The following is a 21,366-nucleotide window of genomic DNA, read 5'->3' as shown; positions in this document are numbered from 1 at the left end:
GTTCTCTAGTTGTGTCATATAAATATCCTCCTACAAATCACCATGAAGAAAAGCAGTTTTCACATCCATTTGCTGAACCTCTAAATCATAAGCTATGACAATAAAAATAAAAAATCTAATGGATGCCATTTTTGCAACAGGAGAAACTATCACCATAATTAACACCCTCAACCTGAGAGTAGCCTTTTGCAACCAACCTTTCTTTATACTTCTCAATGCCTCCATTTAAACCAATCTTTTTCTTGAACACCCATTTACAACCAATAGGTTTCTGTCCTTTAGGAAATGGTACAAGATCCCATGTATCATTCTTTTTCAGAGCTACCATTTCTTCTTCCATAACAATCTTCCAGAATTCTACATCATTCATACCTAATGCATATTCTATATATTTCAGTTCATCCATATTAGTATTTAAAGCAAAACTACATCTCCAATGATCAGGTGAATACCTTTTAGGTGGTTGTCTATGTGTTGTATACCTTCGAACAAGTTGAGTTGGAGGTATTTCCTCCTCTTCTAATGATTCAGAGCTAGATGAGCTCTCCTCGGCTTCTTTCCTATCTAGGGGTCTTGATTCAACTCTTTCAGGCATTAAAGGGAATTGAATCACATCTTCTTGTTTAGTCTGTTCTCACTGAAATGTAACAGGAGGCTTAATTTCTTTTAAAATAACTCTTCTACTATGAATTACCTTTTGTGCTATAGGGTCCCAAAGCTTGTATCCTTTCACACCATAACTATACCCAAAGATGTACATTTCATAGCCTTGTTCTCCAACTTTGTCTCTTCTCCTTTGGCACATGTACATATGCCTCACAACCAAAAACTCTAAGATGTCACAGTGAAGGCTTATGAACCGACTGTGCTTCCATTGATGTTTTATCAACAAGAGTTGATGTAGAAGACCTATTAATCAGGTAGCAAGCAATGGCAATAGCTTCAGCCTAAAACTTTTCTTCTAGACTAGCACTACTAAGCATACTCCTAGCCTTCTCCATGAGTGTCCTATTCATTCTTTTTGCAACTCCATTCTTCTATGGAGAATATAGAGTTGTATTATGTTTGTTAATGCCATAGTCTTTACATAATCTATCAAAATCATTAGAGGAAAATTCACCGCCATTATCAGTCCTCAAAAATTTAGTTTTCTTTCCAGTTTGTAACTCAACCATTTCTTTAAATTCTTTAAATCCACTGAAAAATTCTAATTTACTCTTTATAAAATATACCCATGTCCTACTAAAATCATCAATAAATAAAATATAATATGTGGATTTTTCAATCGAAGGAACATCTACAGGACCAAAGACATCATAATGAATGAGATCCAAAACACCACAAGATTTATGAGAATTTGAGTAAAACTGAATGTAGTTTTATTTTCCATAAATGTAATACTCGTACAAATAAATGTCAAGATTACAATCATTCAATCCTTCGACAAGGTATTTATTATTAAAGGTCCTTACACCCTTTTCTCCAATATGGCCAAGCCTCTGGTGCCATAACATAGTCTTCTCTATAGCTAACTTTTCTTTAGAAGTAAGAGCACCCTCAGGTACCCAAATGCTATGTCCATTCCCTGAAGGTGAAACCCTCAAATCTTCTAATGAAGCATCCACATATTTACTTTTTACAGAAGTGATATTACACTCAATAGTGTATGCCTCTATATTATACAGAGTGTCAAACTTGACACCTCTAGAAATTACCATAACACCCTTAATCATCTTACATCCTTCTTTAGAAAATACTACTTGCACACCTTCATCTATCAGTTTGCTCACAGATAACAAATTTCATTTTAATTCAAGGCTATGCAACGCACCGATAATCCTTTTTATTCTACCATCAGAAAACCTAATTCTAACTTTACCTTGACCAATAATGTCTAGATGTGAATCATCACCCAAGTACACCTTACCTCCATTAAATTATTCATATTCAGAAAACCAATCTCTATTGGAAATCATATGAAAAGAGGCACCTGAGTCATTAATTAACCAAGCATTATTACTTGCATGAGTTGTTAAAGCTACAATGAATGCATCACCTTCTTCCTTCTTAGACTCATAATAAGATTCAAACTTCTTTATCTTCTTCTTTTCTTCTTTTCCATCCTTACAGATGTGACCTGGTTTACCGCAATTCTAGCAAATAACTTTGGACTTTCTAGGAGATTTCGATCTCCCTCTGGATTTGGACTTATTACAATTTGCATTCTTCTTTCCTTTCTCCTTATGTCTTCCATGAATAGGTAGGGCTTGCTTCAAATTCATGGATACCTTCCTCCACATCTCTTCACCAAGTAGGGAACCCACCACATTTTCAGACTTAAAAAAAATAGAAGTACTACTGATAGCCATAACAAGAGAATCCAACGAATCAGGAAAAAAATAAAGCAAGATCTGACATTTCTCCTCTTCGTCCATCTTAACACCAACAGATACCAATGTAGCCACCAACATATCGAATGCTTCTAGGTGGTCTACAATTTGTCCACCCTCTTCCATCTTCAAGGAATACAATTTCTTTGTCAAGAAAATATGATTTAATAAAGATTTTACTTCATACATTTCACCAAGCATAGTCCATAGATTCTTTGTAGAGTTTTTGTCATGGACATTGATCAAAACAGAGTCTTGAAAGAACAACCTAATTATACCCTTGGATTTTCTGTCCATAACATCATACTGGATCATTGCTATAGGATCTAAGGTTCTTTGGACATTTGCATCAATAACATCTCACAAATCTTGATCTATCAGCAGATCTTCCATCTCCAACTTCCACATCTCAAAGTTAGTTCCATTAAATTTCTCCACCTCTATTCTCCCTAACGAACTTGTCATCTAAAAATTCCTACAATAAGATCAAACGTGTCTTCAACATAAGATCCCACTCCAAACTATATTAGTTCAAAAGACCCAACAACCCACAATTGAAACCAAATGTGATTAGGCTCTCATAACGCTTGTAAGGAAGTTAAGTAAAAAACAACTTCCTACACTAACCTTGAGAGGAGAATAATGCAAAAACTTTATTAGATCATCACAACAATTACAAAAACTTAACTAAAATAAACAAAATAACATTCATACCATGACACGGTGATTTACATAGGGAAAACCCTTTCGGGATAAAAACCCCACACTCCAAAAGCAACTCAATATATTATTCAACAACCAATTATAGATTACAATATACTTGCAGAGAAAGGTCTTCGCAACATTACCACTAATCGGAGATTTATAAGTAACTAAATATCCATAAGACAGTTACACAACGTCTATCTCACATACCCAATATATAGGAGATACAATACAAGAAACCATCAAACAATATTACAAACCATGGGCTAAAACCACCCAATCAAGTATAGCTGGCATTATCTCCAATCTATATTCCCTATGATGTGTTAAAACACACATGAACTATTGGCATTATGGATGAAATGATTATGTGTTGCATTGATGTTTTGTCATTGATGTCAACACTAGCTGCTATGATTGGTTACCAACAAACAGGTTTTGGTTACCGGTAGGAGATCTAGTGTTACTGATAAATGAGACTATCTATTGGAGACTCCCAACATATTTGGATCTATGGGATATGTTTGACTTCACGTGTTACGTTCTCTTGGAGCATGTCTTGGTCAGTTGGTATGGACTTGGTAAACAGATGTTGTCACACACTCTAGTAAACCTTTATCGACATTGGTTTAAGGCTTTACCAGCAGAGCTTTCATTGAGGAATCTTGACAATATGCATAAGTGGTGTTGGTATGGCTTTTAGATGGCTTTCAAGATGTTGAAGATCATACATGAACTGCTTGAAGAAATTGCTTTGATATGGTGGACTCAAAATAGGTCTGGTACCTATTTAGGTTATAGACTGGTATCATGCTAAAGTGTTCTCTACACATTACCGGGATCTTTCGGGGTGTTCTAAGGATTTGTTATTATTGTTTTGGTCTTAAGATGACATGGCATATCCTTGTATTGTGTATTTTTATTGTAATATCTTTTAGGTGGCTGACCTAATTGGTTTTGGCCTTAGGGTTTGTATAAATAAAAGGTTGAAACTCTTTGTAGAGCATCACGGTTGTGGAAAAGGTCATGGTCAAGGATTTTAATGTGCCAATATTGTAATATCACTCAGGTAGAGGAGTTGGTCAATCATAGCTGATTGAATTGGACTCAGAAGAGTATTTGGTCCTCCGACATTAACCTTAACCAAGACTGTAATCAGGAATGGTAGATGCTATCTCTTTTAGTTCACTTTATTGGATTGTTGTCCATTCTTCTTGAGGTATTTTTAACCTCTGTAGTCAGTGAGACTTTTTTGTAATGAGCAGTATTGTCTAGGCAATGGACCTTCCTACAAGTGCAGGCCCCTTCATTGTAACACATACTTTCTGTAGAAGTATCATCTGACTGTGGGTAGGCTTCCCACCATGGTTTTTCCCTTTCCATTTTTCCACGTACAAATCATGGTGTTATGTGCTATGGTTTCTTTGCATTGATTATCTAGTTAACTGTTAAGCTGTATTGTTTACCAGTATCTATTCCTACCAGCATCTATATGTGCTTTACCAGTACTTGATTTGTTTTAGGTTGTATTGTGGATTAAATGTTATAATCTGTTAACACATGATTCACCCCCCCTCTCAGTTGTTCACCAATTATTCTAACAATTTGTATCAGAGCTTTGGTCCTCTTTTGTAGAAGCTTAACCACTTGAGGTAGATCCTATGGCTGCTAACACTTAATCCACCGACAAGTATTTTCAGAAAAGAAATTCCTAAGCCTGATGGAACAAACTATGGAATATGGAAGATCAGGATGGAGACTCATCTTATATGTCTTGGAAAGGATATTTGGTAGATCACTAAGAAAGGATATACACCTTATGATCTGACATCTGGCAATCCTGCTCTTGCAGACTTGGATAAGAACATTGACAATGATTACAGAGCTAGAGAAGCCCTCTTGTGTGCACTTACTGATCAATAGATAATGGGATTGACTGACAAATTTTTGACAAAGGTTATGTGGGAAAAATTCCAGACTCTGAATAAAGGTGACCCTACTGTGAAAATTGTTAAACTTGATGGTTACCGGGTAACGTATGAAAACTTGAAGATATAAGATAATGAGAGAATTGCTATGTTTAAGGAAAGATTAAATGAGATTGTTATGGGAATTAAATGTTATGGAGGATCTTTGAGTGAAGATGAAATAGTTTCCAAAGTCTTGAGAGCCTTTCCACTGGCTTACAAGATGAAGGCAACTACAATTAATGAGTTGATAACTATGGAAAACTCTTCAGTTAACAAAGACATTCTGATTGGGAAATTATCTACTTTTGAACTTGAATAATTTGGATCTTTTGGAGTTGTGAAGTTTGAACTTTCTTTTCATGCATCATCATCGTCATCTATTGGCAAAAGTGATTGGAAAATCCTATATGCAAAAGAACTGGAAGACATGAGGAAAGAAGATGAAGAATTTGAGCAACTTGAAGCCTTATTTGCTAGAAGAGTACTTAAAGGTCTAACAAGAAGTAAGTATGAAGGAAAATCACCTTTTAAATATTTTTCATGTAATAAGATTGGTCATTTTGCTTCTAGATGTCCTAAAAGGAATGCAATATTTGAAGAAAGAGTTAAGAAATCATTTAAGCCTAACCAGAATAGATATAGATTCAAGAAGTATAAACAATGCTACATAGCAGATGAGGAAGGAGTAAGTGATGACTCTGGAGATGAACTGGCAAAAGATTCTTCTAGTGCATCAGGCAATGGAAAGGAATGGGAGTTCTCTGCTTTGAAGGAAGATGAACCGGCACCATCTATAAAAAATGAGGAGAAAGCCCTGATAGAAAAAGTTGAAGATAAGGATGAATGGGTAATTGATAGTGGATGCTCACACCATATGACTGGAGATAAAAGTAAATTTTTGTCACTACAAGAATTCAATGGAGGTCAAGTTAGATTTGGAGATGACAAAGCATGTATGATCAGAGGTAGAGGTATTATTTTTTTGGATGGCAAGCATAACACTGATAGTGTCTATTATGTAGAAGTTTTAAAACATAATCTTTTGAGTGTTGTTCAACTGGTTGATAAGGGTTTCCAACTTCAATTTAAAGATAAAAAAAGAAAAATCATTAACAAGACTAGTTTGGAGATTGCAAGCATTATTCAAACTGGAGATAATATCTTTCATTTGAACACTGGTAACAAAACATGTTTGATTTCTCATAGTGATGAGAGTTGGTTATGGAATAAGAGGTTGTGTCATGTTAATTTTGATTGTATTGTCAAAATCAGTTCAACTAAGGTAGTAAGAGATATACCTAGGATTGTGAAGCCTCATAATCCAGTATGTAAGGAATGTCAATTGGGAAAACAAGTTAGAAGTTCTTTTAAGAGCATACATGATAAATCTAATGATGTAATTGATTTGATTCACACTAACTTATGTGATCCAACAAGGACTAGAAGTTTTCAAGGTGATAGGTATTTCATGTTGACTATTGATGACTATTCTAGAATGATGTGGGTGACTTTTCTTAGGGAGAAGTCTGAAGCCTTTGAGAAATTCAAGATCTTTAAGGCAAAGATTGAAATAGAATCGAGATTGAAAATAAAATGTCTGAGATCAAATCATGGTGGTGAATTCACTTCTCATGAATTTAACAGTTACTGTGAGATAAATGGCATAAGGAGATAGTTATTTGTACCCCGGACTCCTCAATAGGATGGAGTAGTGGAAAGAAAGAAAATAACTATTTTGGATGCAACAAGATCTATGATAATGGAAGCTAAATTGCCTCATATCTACTGGAGAGAAGCAGTGAGTACAACAGTCTACACATTTAATAGAGTTCATATCAAAGGTGAAACTGGTAAGACCCCTTATGAATTATGTTTTGGACATACACCTACTATTAAGTATTTTAGAATTTTTGGAAGTAAATGCTATATCAAAAGAGATTATTCAATTGGAAAGTTTGATCCTAGATGTGATGAAGAGATATTTCTTGGTTATTCAATTCAACGCAAAGCATATAGATGTTACAATAAAAGATTGCAGAAAATTGTGGAGAGTGCTAATGTAAAATTGGATGGACATTATAGAAATCAATCTATATCACATGACAGGGAACCGGTAGTGGAAATGATCATAATAGAACTGACAGTGACTCAACCGGTACAATAATTTGAGACAATTACACTGACAACATCAAAAAATTCAACTGTGACTGATGATTCAGAGCAGTGAACCTAAAATTCACAAGAAACCAAAGTATGTAAGATTAAATCATTCTAAAGATCAAATTATTGGAGATAGGAACAAGGGAGCTATGACAAGAAGGAGACCAGAAAATGATGAGGTATGTCTTATTTCTCAAATTGAACCGACAAGTGTTATTGAAGCTTGTAAGGATAAACAATGGTTAAAGGATGTGGATGAGGAATTAGATCAGATAGAGAAGAATGAAACTTGGACTCTAGTTCCCCGACCTAAAAATAAGAATGTTACTGGAACTAAATGGGTTTTTAAAAATAAACCAAATGAGGATGGTAAAGTTGTAAGAAAAAAGGCTATATTAGTTTGTAAAGGATATTATCAAATGGAAGGATTTGATTTTGGTGAGACTTTTGCACCTATAGCTAGAATTGAAGCTGTTGGACTATTTCTTGCCTATGTAGCTTATAAGAACTATATGATTTATCAAATGGATGTCAAATGTGCATTTTTGAATAGTGAACTTGAAGAAGTATACATTGAGCAACCTGATGGATTTTCATTGACAGATGATAAAGATATGGTTTGCAGATTGAAGAAAGAAGTATTTGGATTGAAACAGGCTCCTAGAGCTTGGTATGCAAGGTTGGATAAATATCTTTTGAAGCTTGGTTTTACTAAAGGCAGTGTTGATAGTAATTTATATTATAAGATCACTGACAATGATATTTTGATTATTGAAGTTTTTGTTGATGATATCATTTTTGGAGGAGAAGATAAATTGTGCATGGAATTTTCTAACAAGATGAAGAAGGAATTTGAAATGTCCATGATTGGTGAAATGAGATTTTTCTTAGGTTTGTAGATTACTCAAACTAATAAAGACATTTTTATCTGTCAAACTAAGTATATGAGGGAACTGTTGAAGAAGTTTGGTATGGATAATTCCAAACTCGTAAGTACTCCTATGGTGACAAGTGAGAAATTATCTATCAAGGATACCTCTTCATCGGTAAATCCAACAAGGTATAAATCTATGATTGGTGGTTTGTTATATTTGACATAGACTAGACCGGATATTATGAATGTAGTAAGTATTATTTCAAGATATCAAAGTAATCTTAAAGAAAATCATGAATGTGTAGTAAAGAGGATATTTTAGTATTTGCAAGGAACAACAGAATATGGTTTATGGTATTCTAGGAATGATGACTTCACTTTATGTGCATATATAGATTTATATTGGGCAGGTGATACTGATGATAGGAAGAGCATTTCTAGTGGAGCTTTCTTTCTTGGAAAGAAATTGGTTTCATGGATCAACAAAAAATAGTCATGCATTTATTTATCTACTGTAGAAGCTGAGTATGTTGCAACAACTAATTGTACTCAGATCTTGTGGATGAAGCAAATGTTGAAGGATATCAGGGTAAATTATTGTGAACTGGTAGTTATCTATTATGATAAATCTGTAGCTATTGACATGTCTAAGAATCTGGTATTTCACTCTAAGACTAAGCATATTTCAATAAAGTATAACTTTGTAAAGGACAAGGTTGAATCAAAAGAAGTCAAATTAGTTTATATGAACACTAAAGAATGGATTGCAGACATATTCACTAAACCACTGTATAAGGAATCATTTGAGTATTTGAGAGACAAGTTAGGGGTTTTTGCCCCTCTAGCAGAGACTTGATTGATGAAGTTTGTCATTATTGTAGCATGTATTATTAGAGATACTATTCCTTTCGGCACTAATGAGTGGTGCTACTACTCAAGGGGAGTGGTCAGCTTTGAGATTCAGAGGTTTATATTGATCATTGCTTTGATATTTTTGTCAGATTTATGGTATTGATGTCAAAGGGGGAGTGATAGTAATATGAAAAATCATTCAGAACCTTATACAGATATCATTCATATGGGGAGAGCTATTGATTTTTGGTTGTCTTCCACAAGGGGAGACTTGTTTTGTATTTCTTGGTACTTAGATGTTTTTCACATCTAGCATTGCCATTAATGCCAAAGGGGGAGATTGTTGACATTATGGATGAATTTATTATGTGTTGCATTGATGTTTTGTCATTAATGTCAACACTAGCTACTATGATTGGTTACCGATAGATAGGTTCTGGTTACCGGTAGTAGATCTAGTGTTACCGATAGATGGGACTATCTGTTGGACACTTTCGACATGTTGGACACTTTCGACATGTTTGGATCTATGGGATATGTTTTATTTCATGTGGTACATGCTCTTGGAGCATGTCTTGGTCAGTTGGTATGGACATAGTAATCAGATGCTGTCACACACTCTGGTAAACCCTTACCGGCATTGGTTCAAGACTTTATCGACAAACATTTCAATGAGGAATCTTGACAGTATGAATAAGTGGTGTTGGTAAGACTTTTAGATTGCTCTCAGGATGCTAAAGATTGTGCTTTAACTTCTTGAAGACATTGCTTTGGCATGGTGGACTCAAAATAGGTCTGGTACCTATCTAGGTTATGGACCGGTATCATGCTAATGTATACTCTACACATTACTGGGATGTTTTGGGATGTTCTATGGATTTTTTATCATTGTTTTGGTCTTAAGCCGACATGGCATGTCATTGTAATATGGATTTATATTGTAATATCTTTTAGGTAGCTGACCTAATTGGTTTTGGCCTTAGGGTTTGTATAAATAAAAGGTAGAAACTCTTTGTAGAGCATCATGGTTGTGGAAAAGGTCATGGTCAAGGATTGTAATGTGCGAATATTGTAATATCACTCAAGCAGACAAGTTGGTCGATCATTGGTGATCGAATTGAATTCAGAAGAGGATTTAGTCCTCCGACATTAGGCTTAATCAGGACTATAATCAGGCATGGTAGATGCTATCTCTTGTAGTTCACTTTATTAGATTGTTGTCCATTCTTCTTGAGGTGGTTTTAATATCTATAGTCAGTGAGACTCTTTTGTAATGAGCAATATGCTCTAGGCAATGTGCCTTCCTACAAGTGCAGGCCCCTCATTGTAACACATACTTTCTGCAGAAGTATCATCTGACTGTGGGTAGGCTTCCCACCATGGTTTTTCCCTTTTTGGGTTTTCCACATACAAATCATGGTGTTATGTGGTATGGTTTCTTTGGATTGATTATTTGGTTGTGTTAAGTTGTATTGTTTACCTGTATCTATTCCTACCGACATTTGTATGTGCTTTACCAGTACTTGATTTATTTTAGGTTTATTGTGGATTAAATGTTATAATTTGTTAACAACTTATTCATGCCCCCCCTCACTCTTAGTTGTTCACTGGTTATCCTAACATGAACATGTTTCCCTTTTTTTTACAACTCATTTATGTGCCCGATGCAAATTATATTTTTTATTTCAAGAGTACAAACTTTTGGAGGCCATAACTTATGAATCATGTGTCCAATTGACGAACTGTTTGAAGCGTCGGAAAGCTCGTGAAGTGCTCTATCACCTTGTAAACTGCTATTATATTACACCCACTTTCTAGGGCATTTTGGAGGGTCTAAAGTCGTCAAAACTAAGTCTAAACCTCTCATTGCACCTCTCCAAAATGGAAACTTTAATATCTTCAAAAGTAACTATGATCTTGCGATGCAACTTTACCAATATGCTTATCTAGCCAACTAGAATAATTGGGGATAATTTCACACCATTTCATGCTCAAAATAAAACTTAATATAAATAGTAACCACATATAAATACAAGGTTGAGACACCATTTTCCCAACAATTGAAACATTCCTACTTTAATTTTATCCATTATGAACTCTTTGATTAGAATCTTATTATTTTATTCACTTACTCACTTTGGTATAACTGAGAAGATGTCGTCATTCTAATTTAGGATCCCATTATCTTTGTTGTCTAATAATGCTTGGAAAAAACTAACAAATTCCTCTTCAATTTTTGTCACATCAATATGGCACTCACCATTAGAGATTTTTATCTCTTCGATTCTATTCCTTTCCCTCCTACCACTAACCAATACATGAAAAACACTTTGATTTTGTCACCAGCAAAGAGTCAATTCTCTCAAGCTATGTCTCTCTAATATACTTCATCTTTGGCTAATAGCTCCATATGTCTACCCTTAATCTCTTTTTCTTAAAAAAAATCATCAGTGGATATAGAGTATTTAATTACTTTATCATTCAATTCATTTATTTCTTTCTCTACCAATTCTTTTTCTTGGAATATATTTTTGAAGCATTCACAACTCTATTGTTTCAATTTGTTTTTAATGACCCCTAATCTTTTCAATAAATAAGCTAACTATTCCTTGAAAAGTGTTTCTCTCCTTCAACTAATTCTCAACTCTACCCTTCAATGTAATATCTCACCAATAAATATTTGAAAATTTAAAATACCCTGTCTTTGGTTTCCTACTATCTTTTAGTTCTAGCTACACCAGATAATGGTCAAAGATTGATAATGCAAGGATATATGAAGCCCATGTAATATCATATTTTAGCCAACTGCCTCCAATTAAAAACCTATCCAACCTTTCTAATATGTTGGCAAACCCTTCTCTTCTATTTGTCCATGTGTAACATCCATTTTGTGAGATGGAGTCTAGAGATTACTTTAGTGGCAAATATTCACCAATGGCAAATTTTTTACATCGGCGACCTGGGAAATGGCAAATATATTGTACCGACTGGGGGTGGCCATGTTTCCAAAATGTTATCAATTTCCATCAAAGTCACGGCACGATCACCATATGTTTTATGCAATTAAATGTTTCTATACGATGATTTCGCCAATGCAATATATGGTGCACACATAGTAAATTTAATTTTTTCTCCTACAGTCTCTGAGGTTGCCTTAATAGATGACCTTAATTCGCCTATAGGCATGTTGTAGAGCCCCTCCCCAATCAAGCTCTGGTTAACTTAGTTGACCATGGTTGACCTTATTAATAACTGTTTTAATAGGATAGGCTATGTTAGACGGATAGATTGGTGAGAAAGTAATTTAACCAAGTTACAGAATCTTCTCATCTTGCAGTGTACATTTTGATGTGTTATAGATTTGAAATCCTATATAATCCACTAATTGGATAATCTAAATCTGACATATGTTAGCTATATCTGAATTTGCAGAACCTTATTATGATGTTAGGAATTATGATGCATGCCTTACGAATGGTTGGAATTTATGAGGATTATGATAATTGCTTTATATGGATTGTATTGGTTTTATGGTAAATTGATTTATATGATGTCAATTGTATGCAAAGTGATTATTCTTATTAATGTGTTTAATATTATATGAGGCTGTTTGGGAATTACTAATATGTAATTGAGATGCGCAGGAAAATTATCCATGTGACCATGGAAACATTATGGAGAATCAAGCCTAGGCCTATGTGCATTTGTAAAAATAGGGGTTGTCTATTTGGGAAGACAACACCCCGTATGTATTCTATTTTATTCGTAAACTTAAAATGTTGCATGAGTGTAAATTGTATTTATTGAATTGTTTAAATCATTCAAGGGACAATTGCCATGAGTATATTTGTGATGTGGAATTATTTTGTAGTGTCACTTGACACCTACGTTGTATGTTGTGTTGGCAATTGTCATGTCACCTTTTTGGAGAGATTTGTTTTTGTTCAATTATTTTATTTCCTAATTATCCTTGAAGGTACCAAGAAACCTAGGATAGTTAGCCACAAGGAGGGTCAACTCAGATTTGACCCGTAGGTTAACTTTAGGTGGACTTTCTAAGGGTTAAATCAACTCCTAGAGTCAGTTTTAGAGCATTTTTATTAGGCCTCATGGGGTACCTATGGGTGAAGGCCAAATTTGGCCAGGTGTCTTTCCCCTAGGGCTTGTTTAACCACCCAAAAAAGTGGTTTTCCCAAGATGGACGAATTCCATCTATAGGAGTGTCATCCTTGGTTAGATAACCTTCTTGATAGGTGCAAGAAAAAATGGAGGAAGTGGGCTGCTCTTCTCCAAGCTATCCCTAGTGAACCCTTGAGCAGATTCAAGGTTGGATCATTTCTTACTTCACATGTTGAAAATCTTCTCTTAAAAGATTGCTTGAATGTATATGTTCTTTCCCTTGCATTTTATTTGTGAAAATTTTAATGTGAATTCTTCTCCCATTCTGTTATGCATTTTCTTGTGTTTTGGGAGTATCCAAGGCCTTCTACCCTTGGGAGGGTAGAATGGTCTTGGGGGTGGAAGGAGTTTGACAGCCTTAGAGTGAGAGGCTCTCATTGTGAGAGTGATCTCAAGGGTTTGTTCATGTGACCCTTGCTGCATTATTTTGTTTATGCATTCGGGGGTCACAAGGGGAGAAAATATGGCATGTATGCCTTGGGGGTCATAAGGATGTTGGGTTGAGATGGGTTTATATTGTGTTCTTGGTTGCCATGAGTTGGCTGTGATATATTATCTTCCAAATCTCCTCGAGGTATTTCGTCCACTTCCACTCTTGTAAACATCATATTATGTGATGAAGTTTCAACCTTGGTATGGGAATGTGTTTGGTGAGTTTTTTTTTCCCTGTGTTTGTTTGTGTTGCTTGAGTCTAACCCGTCTAGGACTTGGCTCTCCAAGCTTGGGGGTGACTTCTAGTAAGCCTAGGCTGGGAGGTGAGCACCCCATAGTCACAACCTTAAGTTTGAATGCAGGTTGCTTGGAAAGGAAAGCTAGGAGTTGTTGGAATTACTTTAGTCGCAGAAAAAAAAGAATGTAATACTGTATTTTTTTTTCTTGAAAAGATAAGAAGGGAAAGGAAGGAGTTTTTTTGTTGTAAGGATATTGTAAACTATATTATTAAATGAGTTTTTAAGTTATACTTTACTAATGTATGGATCATTTAAATATATATATATAAAAAAGGAGTACATTTGGTTGATTCTGTTTGTCATTGATGTGATCAGTTCACAGTATGCCAATAGTCTATGCCTTGGGCATTGATGGCAATACTCAAAGATATCTCTCCACTTCACATCTTCTCCCCTAATATTTCAAATATCTCCTTTGCTTCTCATCTTCTCCCCCTTTGACAACAATGCCAAAGTGGAGGCACAAGCTTCCTTGTTCCACTATGCTTCTCCCCCTGTGGAGTAGCATCTATCAACACATTAGTCTGAAACAGATGTAGCAATGTAAGATCTTACTGATGTGGAGCACACATCTTTAGTTGACCTCTTGAAGGGGTAGCACCCCTAATTCACCTCTCAAATAGGTAAATGTAGCTTTTGGGAGAGGCTTTGTGAATATGTTAGCTAACTACTCCTTGCTAGAGACATGTTCCAATGTAATCTCTTTGTTTTGAACCTTTTCCCTCAAGAAATGATACTTAAGTTCAAAGTGCTTGGTTCTAGAGTGTAAGACCGGATTCTTAGAGATGTTAATTGCACTAGTATTGTCACAAAATATACTTACTGGTTCAGATACAGGAACTCTGAAACCATTTAATACATGCTTCATCCAAATAGTCTGGGTGCAGTTCATGAAGGCTGCAACATACTCCACTTCTACTGTGGACTGAGAAATGCAACTCTGTTTCTTACTCATCCATGAGCCTAATCTTCCACCGAGAAAGAATGCACCACTAGTTGTGCTCTTCCAGTTGTCCACATTACTTGCCCAATGTAAACACTTTTAGGTTGAAATCATTACTATATGGATACCACAACCCATAATCAGTAGTTCCCTTCAGATATTTGAGAATCCGCTTGACTGCTACCAAGTGAGATTCTCTTGGGCTTTTCTGGAACCTTGTAGTAATGCCCACTACATGTGCAATGTCTGTTCTGCTATGCACTACATAATGCAGCTTACCAATCATTGATTGGTATTCCTTCTCATCAATCAACACTGAGTCATCCTCTTTTGATAATTTGCAACTAGTCACCATCGGTGTACCAACCAGTTTTCTATCTTCCATGCCAAAGGTCTTCAGCACCTCTTTGACATACTTGGACTGAGTGATAAAGATTCCATCTTTCAATTGTTGAATCTATATTCCAATGAAGAATTTAATCTCTCCTATGAGTGATATCTCAAACTCTTTCTTCATCGCATCTGCAAAATCATGACTCATCTTGTCATCTCCACCAAAGATTATGTCATCAACAAATACTTCATAGATAAGAATCTGATCTCCTTTCGATTTCAAGTAGATATTGCTATCTTCACTTGTTCTCTCAAATCCAATCTTCACAAGATGGGAGTGTAGACGTTCATACCATGCTCTAGGTGCTTGCTTTAGACCATACAGGGCTTTATGTAGCCTACACACCATGTCACTATCTTTAGATAGGGGAAACCCATCTGGTTTCTCTATATACACTTCCTCTTCTAGTACACCATTTAGGAATGCAGATTTTACATCTATTTGATATAATTTGAATCCTTTAAAAGCTGCATATGCAAGAAGCATATGGACTCCTTCCAATCTTGCTACTGGAGCAAAGGTTTCTCCATAGTCTTCTCCTTCTTCTTGTGCATATCCTTTACATACTAGTCTAGCTTTGCTCCGTACCATTGTGCCATCTCATTCAACTTATTTCTGCAAACCCATTTGGTTCCAATGACATTTTTATGTTCCGGTCTAGGTACCAAGGACCATGTACCATTCTTTTCTATCTGATCAAGTTCTTCTTCCATTGCCTTGATCCAGTCTTCATCTTTATGTGCCTCTTTGAATGATTTAGGCTCAAATTTAGAGATCATACATGAGTTTTCTCTGACCTTTCTTCTTGTAAGAATTCTAGCATCTTTATCTCCTATGATCTGATTTGGATCATGATTGAGTTTGACATACCTAGGTATGTTCTTAACAACTTCCTCTTGTTTTTCTTCATCATCCTCATCTTCATCAGCATCAACATCTATCGGTGGAGGAGTACTGTTACTGGTGCCTGGCTGATTTGCAACTGGTTCCCAGAAGGTTACTACCGATTCATCTCCTACCTGCTCACTACGGGTTACCTCTGGTTTCTCAAAGTTTTCATCAACTCTAACATTGATGCTTTCAATGATTCTCTAAGTCCTATTATTGAAACATTTGAGAGCTTTACTTTTGGTGGAATATCCTAGAAATATTCCTTCATCACATTTTGCATCGAACTTGCTCTGATGTTCACTCCTCTTGATATAGCATTTACTACCAAATACTTTAAAGTAGCTTACCACTGGTGTCTTACCAGTCCAGTAATCATAAGGAGTCTTATCCTTTCCTTTCTTGATGAGTACCCAGTTCATTGTGTAGACTGTAATGCTCACCGCTTCTCTCCAAAAGGTGTGAGCAACCTTTCCTTGGATTAACATAGTTCTAGCCACTTCAAGCATAATCTGGTTGTTCCTCTCTGCTAAGCCATTCTGCTGAGGAGTCTGGGGGGCAGACAGTTGCCTCCTGATGCCATTCTCTTCACAATACTTGCTGAATTTACTGGAAGTGAATTCCCCTCCTTGATCAGTTCTAAGGCATTTGATTCTTCTACCGCTTTCCTTTTATACTAGTGCTCTGAAAGCTTTGAACTTTCCAAAGGCTTCAGACTTGTCCTTCAAGAATGTGACCCACATCATTCTTCAGCATCATCTATAAGTATCATAAAATACCTATCTCCCTACACACTCCTAGTTTTCATAGGACCACACAAATCAATATGCACAAGATCAAGTAAATTGTCTGCAGTGAAAGATTTACCTCTGAAGGTTGAGGAAGACATTTTCCCCAATTGACATTCTCTGCACAAAGGATTTTTTGGTTTTCTTAGCACCGACAATCCTCTAATTGCCTTGATCTTACTGGCCTTGACAATGTTATCAAAGTTTACATGGCAGAGTCTCCTATGCCATATCCAGCTATCATCAAACTTAGCCATAAGACAGGTATTGATATTTGCATTCAGCTGAAACAAGTTACCTTTGGTCTGCATACCAGTGGCCACCAATTCACCATTCTTTCTTTGATTCTGCACACTCCATTCTTGAATTCCAGAGTGAGTCTACTATCATTTAGCTGGGCAACACTCAAAAGGTTGTGTTTGAGACCATCAACCCAATACACATTATCAGCACTGCTCTTTCCATTCAGAGAGATGGACCCTCTGCATTTGACCATACATGGTGCATCATTACCAAAGAAAACCACACCACCGTCATACTCTTCCAAGGATAGAAACTTGCTCCGGTCACCAGTCATATGGTGAGAATAGCCACTGTCAATAATACACTCATTAGAATTATCAAAGCGGGAGACAAGAGCCTTCTTGTCTGACACATCTTCCTTGATAGCAACAAACACAATATCTTCATTTTCTTCATCTTCTGATTCCTCATCAGTGACACCTTCATCAACTGCCACAAAACAGTTTCTCCGGTTTCCTCCTTTGAATTTCTTGAACCTTTCCGGTTTGTCCTTGTTGTCACCATTAGGACAGTTTACAGCAATATGTCCTATCCGGTTACAAGAAAAACATTTCAAAGGGAGTTTACCTCTTTATTTACGGGTTCCCTTAGGAAGTCTATTGGCAAGAAGAGCTTCAAATTCCATCAGAATCTCCTCATCATCCATTTCTCTACTCTGTCTTGGTTCACCACTGGTGCTTTCTTCTTTGCCTTTTCTAGATGGTGCAGTTGATGATCTAAAGGCTGACTCAGTCTTCTGCATACTACCATCAAAACTGTTTAACTCATAAGTAGTCAACTTTGCAATGATGGAGTCTAGGGATACCTTAGTCTTGTCTATTGATCTCAACTCTTGAATAGCTGCAACCCTTATTGCATAGACTGGTAATAAGGATCTCAAGACTTTGCTTACAACAGTGGAGTCTTCTATTTTGCCTCCTGCACTCTTGATGTCTCCAACAATGGTTTTGATTCTTATTCCATATTGTTGAATGGTCTCTCCTTCAACCATCTGCATGTCTTCAAACTTACCCCTAAGGCTTTCTTCTTTAGCTTGTTTTACATGCTCATCTCCACCATATGTATTTTCAAGAGTATCCCATGCTTCTTTGGGATTTACTTTATCTTGGACATCAATAAACTCAATGTCAGATAAACTACTAATTAGGGCTTCCATGACTTACCCATTCTCCTGCATCTCTGTCTTTTGGTCATCGGTGAGAGTACCGGTAGAGGCAACATAAGCATTCTCAACATAGCTCTAGCATTGAGCACCCATGCTTCTGATGCATATCTTCATTCTGTCTTTCCATATATTGAAATTATCTCTGTTGAACTTTGGACCTTCCCTCTTCATCATTAGAAATAGGATCTTTTCCCCAAGCGGTTAAGCTTATAACACAGAGGACCTGGAGGATTTCTCTAATACCAATTGTTGATTAATGATGAACAGTTAGTACCGGACCGGTACTGAGAGGGGGGAGTGAATCAATATAGTCAAAACCACTTTGCCTAAAACCGGTTAGACAACAAACATTGCAAATGGCTAGCGAACAGTAACACTGGTCTAAAACAGAGTACAACCAGTAAAGCTAAGAATGACTGTAACAAGCATTAACCGGTTAATGACTTACCTTTCCACTCAACTTAATACTACACTTCCATTCCGCCCTTATGCATGAACAGGCAATCTATCATCAGAAATATAATAACAGCTAGTTCAACATGATTTACCTTCAGACACAAATCACTTAAACCATCACATGAAGAACACCACACATGACACACAAATTTTTTTCACGTGGAAACCCAACTGGGAAAAACCACGGTGGGGATGAATACCCACAAGCTATTTTTGAACTCTTTAGAAGTCTGCTCTATTAGGAGCCTAGTCCGGTTAAAGACTCATTACAATAGGTTCTGTTAGGAACCAATCCTGCTAGGGATCACCCGGTTAAGGGTTGAACACTATTAAAGGCTACCTTGTTAGAGGATTTCCAGAACTCAATGGTTTTGAGTCACCCCATTAAAGGATTTATAGCAAGTCGGTTAAGGCTAGCCTATTAAGGGATTTCCAACTGTTGAAGTGATTAAAGATCAATAGGTATTACAATGATCTGGTAACGACACTCAATGCCAAAATAGATCCGCTTTAGTTCCTTTTCTCCTTCAACACTCACACTCTGCAGGTATCACTTCACTCCCCTGGTCTGGCAAGAATCACATATCTCTTTACTTGGATACACATACACAACATTTGCCAACAACCTCAAAAAGAAACACAACATCAACCTTATAGGAAATAGACAGGTCGGTAGAAAAACCCTAAACCCTAAACATTTAGGTTTAGACAATTCAAATGGTTCAATCCTGACCGTTGAGCATATTTCATTAAACCGATCTCAAGATGTTCACCTTCGTTCATTCTCCACCATTTGCATGGTGGCTGATAACTCGTCACACATTTTCACCATTTACAGACTTCGCATATTCCCAAGGTAGATAGGAGCAATATCCTTTATGTAGGCTTCTTCACGTGCACAAGGTTGGCGTAGCAATTCGATCTGTTCTTCATTACAATGCTAACTCATCACACAATGTCATATGTTGAATCACACAGGCTTGAAACACTTCAACCGGAAACCCCGAGGCTGAGACTGCCAACCGGCAGTCATAGCATATTTCGGTTCCAGTTCTCACTCCAACATACCGCTTCACTATTTCACATATACTAATTCACAACATCATACCGGTTCTCTTGCCAGTTTCTTATGTCAATATACCGGTTCACTCTTTAGCGTATTGACATCAATGACAACATACAATATCATTAGGTCATCATACCAGTTCACAGTATGCCAACATTTACATCTGTCTCATATTGAAATCTATCATTTATCTATCTCTATCATTTATTTGACAAAAAAAATAAAATGGAGAAAGTAAAATGGAGATATTAGTAATTAGAAAAGCTGGAATGTTAGTATGATAAAAGTAAATATTTAGCCCTAGTGAATTATTTATTTCGAATACAAATACAGATAAACAGGTTTTAGTATGAACATTAAATGTTGCATTCAGCTTGATGATATAGTTTTAAATGAATTTTAGGCTATATTAATGTTGTTGTAAATTATTTAAAGCTGTCATTTTTGTTTCTGGTTTAAATATTGCAGAAAATTAATCTAGAAAATCAATCTAACTCTAAAGTTAACTATATGCCTTTTCTAAAGAGAAAGATATACATTATAGCTTGTTGTTTATTGTTTAAATGGATTTTAGAGAAAGTTAATTGCAGCTGTGAATAAAAATAATTCTGTCATATTTTCCATTATGTAGAAGCATGTTAGTGGAAAGTAAATAAATCTAAGTATTGTTACTTTTGAATCAAAAGAAAATTATATGCAATAATAGGAAATAAAATTTAATCTAATATGTTTCTATTGAAATAACTGGCTCTAAGATAAGGGTAAATGTAGATTTACGAATACTTATATAAAAAAAAGAGAGTTTTATACTTACAAATAAAAATAAAAATAAAGAGAGACTATTATTAAGCTGGAAGTAAAAATGCATTTGTTTTACTTTAGTACTCTGATTATTTTATATTTTTATGCAGCCTGTTGTCCAAACTTTTATATATATATATATATATATATTAATCTATATTTATTTAAAAAGCGTTTGAAATAAACTAATAAAAAAAAAAAAATTAAATAAAAACCTTCAGGCAGGTTTGGGGTCTGGTAGACCCCACTGTGGTTGCCGCAGCCACCAAGGGGACTGTGACCTCACTATGGGCACCGTGACCACGAAGGGGACCGTGACCACACAGTGGGTGTCGCGGCCACCAAGGGGACCACGACCCCACTGTGTGGGCCGCGACCCACACAGAGACCAAGGCCGCTGCATGGGCCATGACCCACCTAGTGGGGCTTCTCACGGGTGAGCGTTGCGGCTCCCTGTCTCGACTCCCTTCGAACAAATAACATAGTTGAGGGTTAAGGAAAACCTCCTCGGCCCCTACATTATCACTTTCGCCCTGCAGACCGCCACCTCTTCGGCCCTCCGAGCCATCCCACCTGCACACACACACTTTTCACACAAGGAAAAATATGTTAGAAAAGATGATATGCCCTAACCCAATCTCAGGTTAGGGTTAGATATTGAAAATTATAAGATAAGGGATAAGTTTTAAGGAAAACAAAGC

This window comes from Cryptomeria japonica, chromosome 3, assembly GCF_030272615.1.
Source record: "Cryptomeria japonica chromosome 3, Sugi_1.0, whole genome shotgun sequence".
Lineage (NCBI taxonomy): Eukaryota > Viridiplantae > Streptophyta > Pinopsida > Cupressales > Cupressaceae > Cryptomeria > Cryptomeria japonica.
This window is presented reverse-complemented; position numbering follows the sequence as displayed.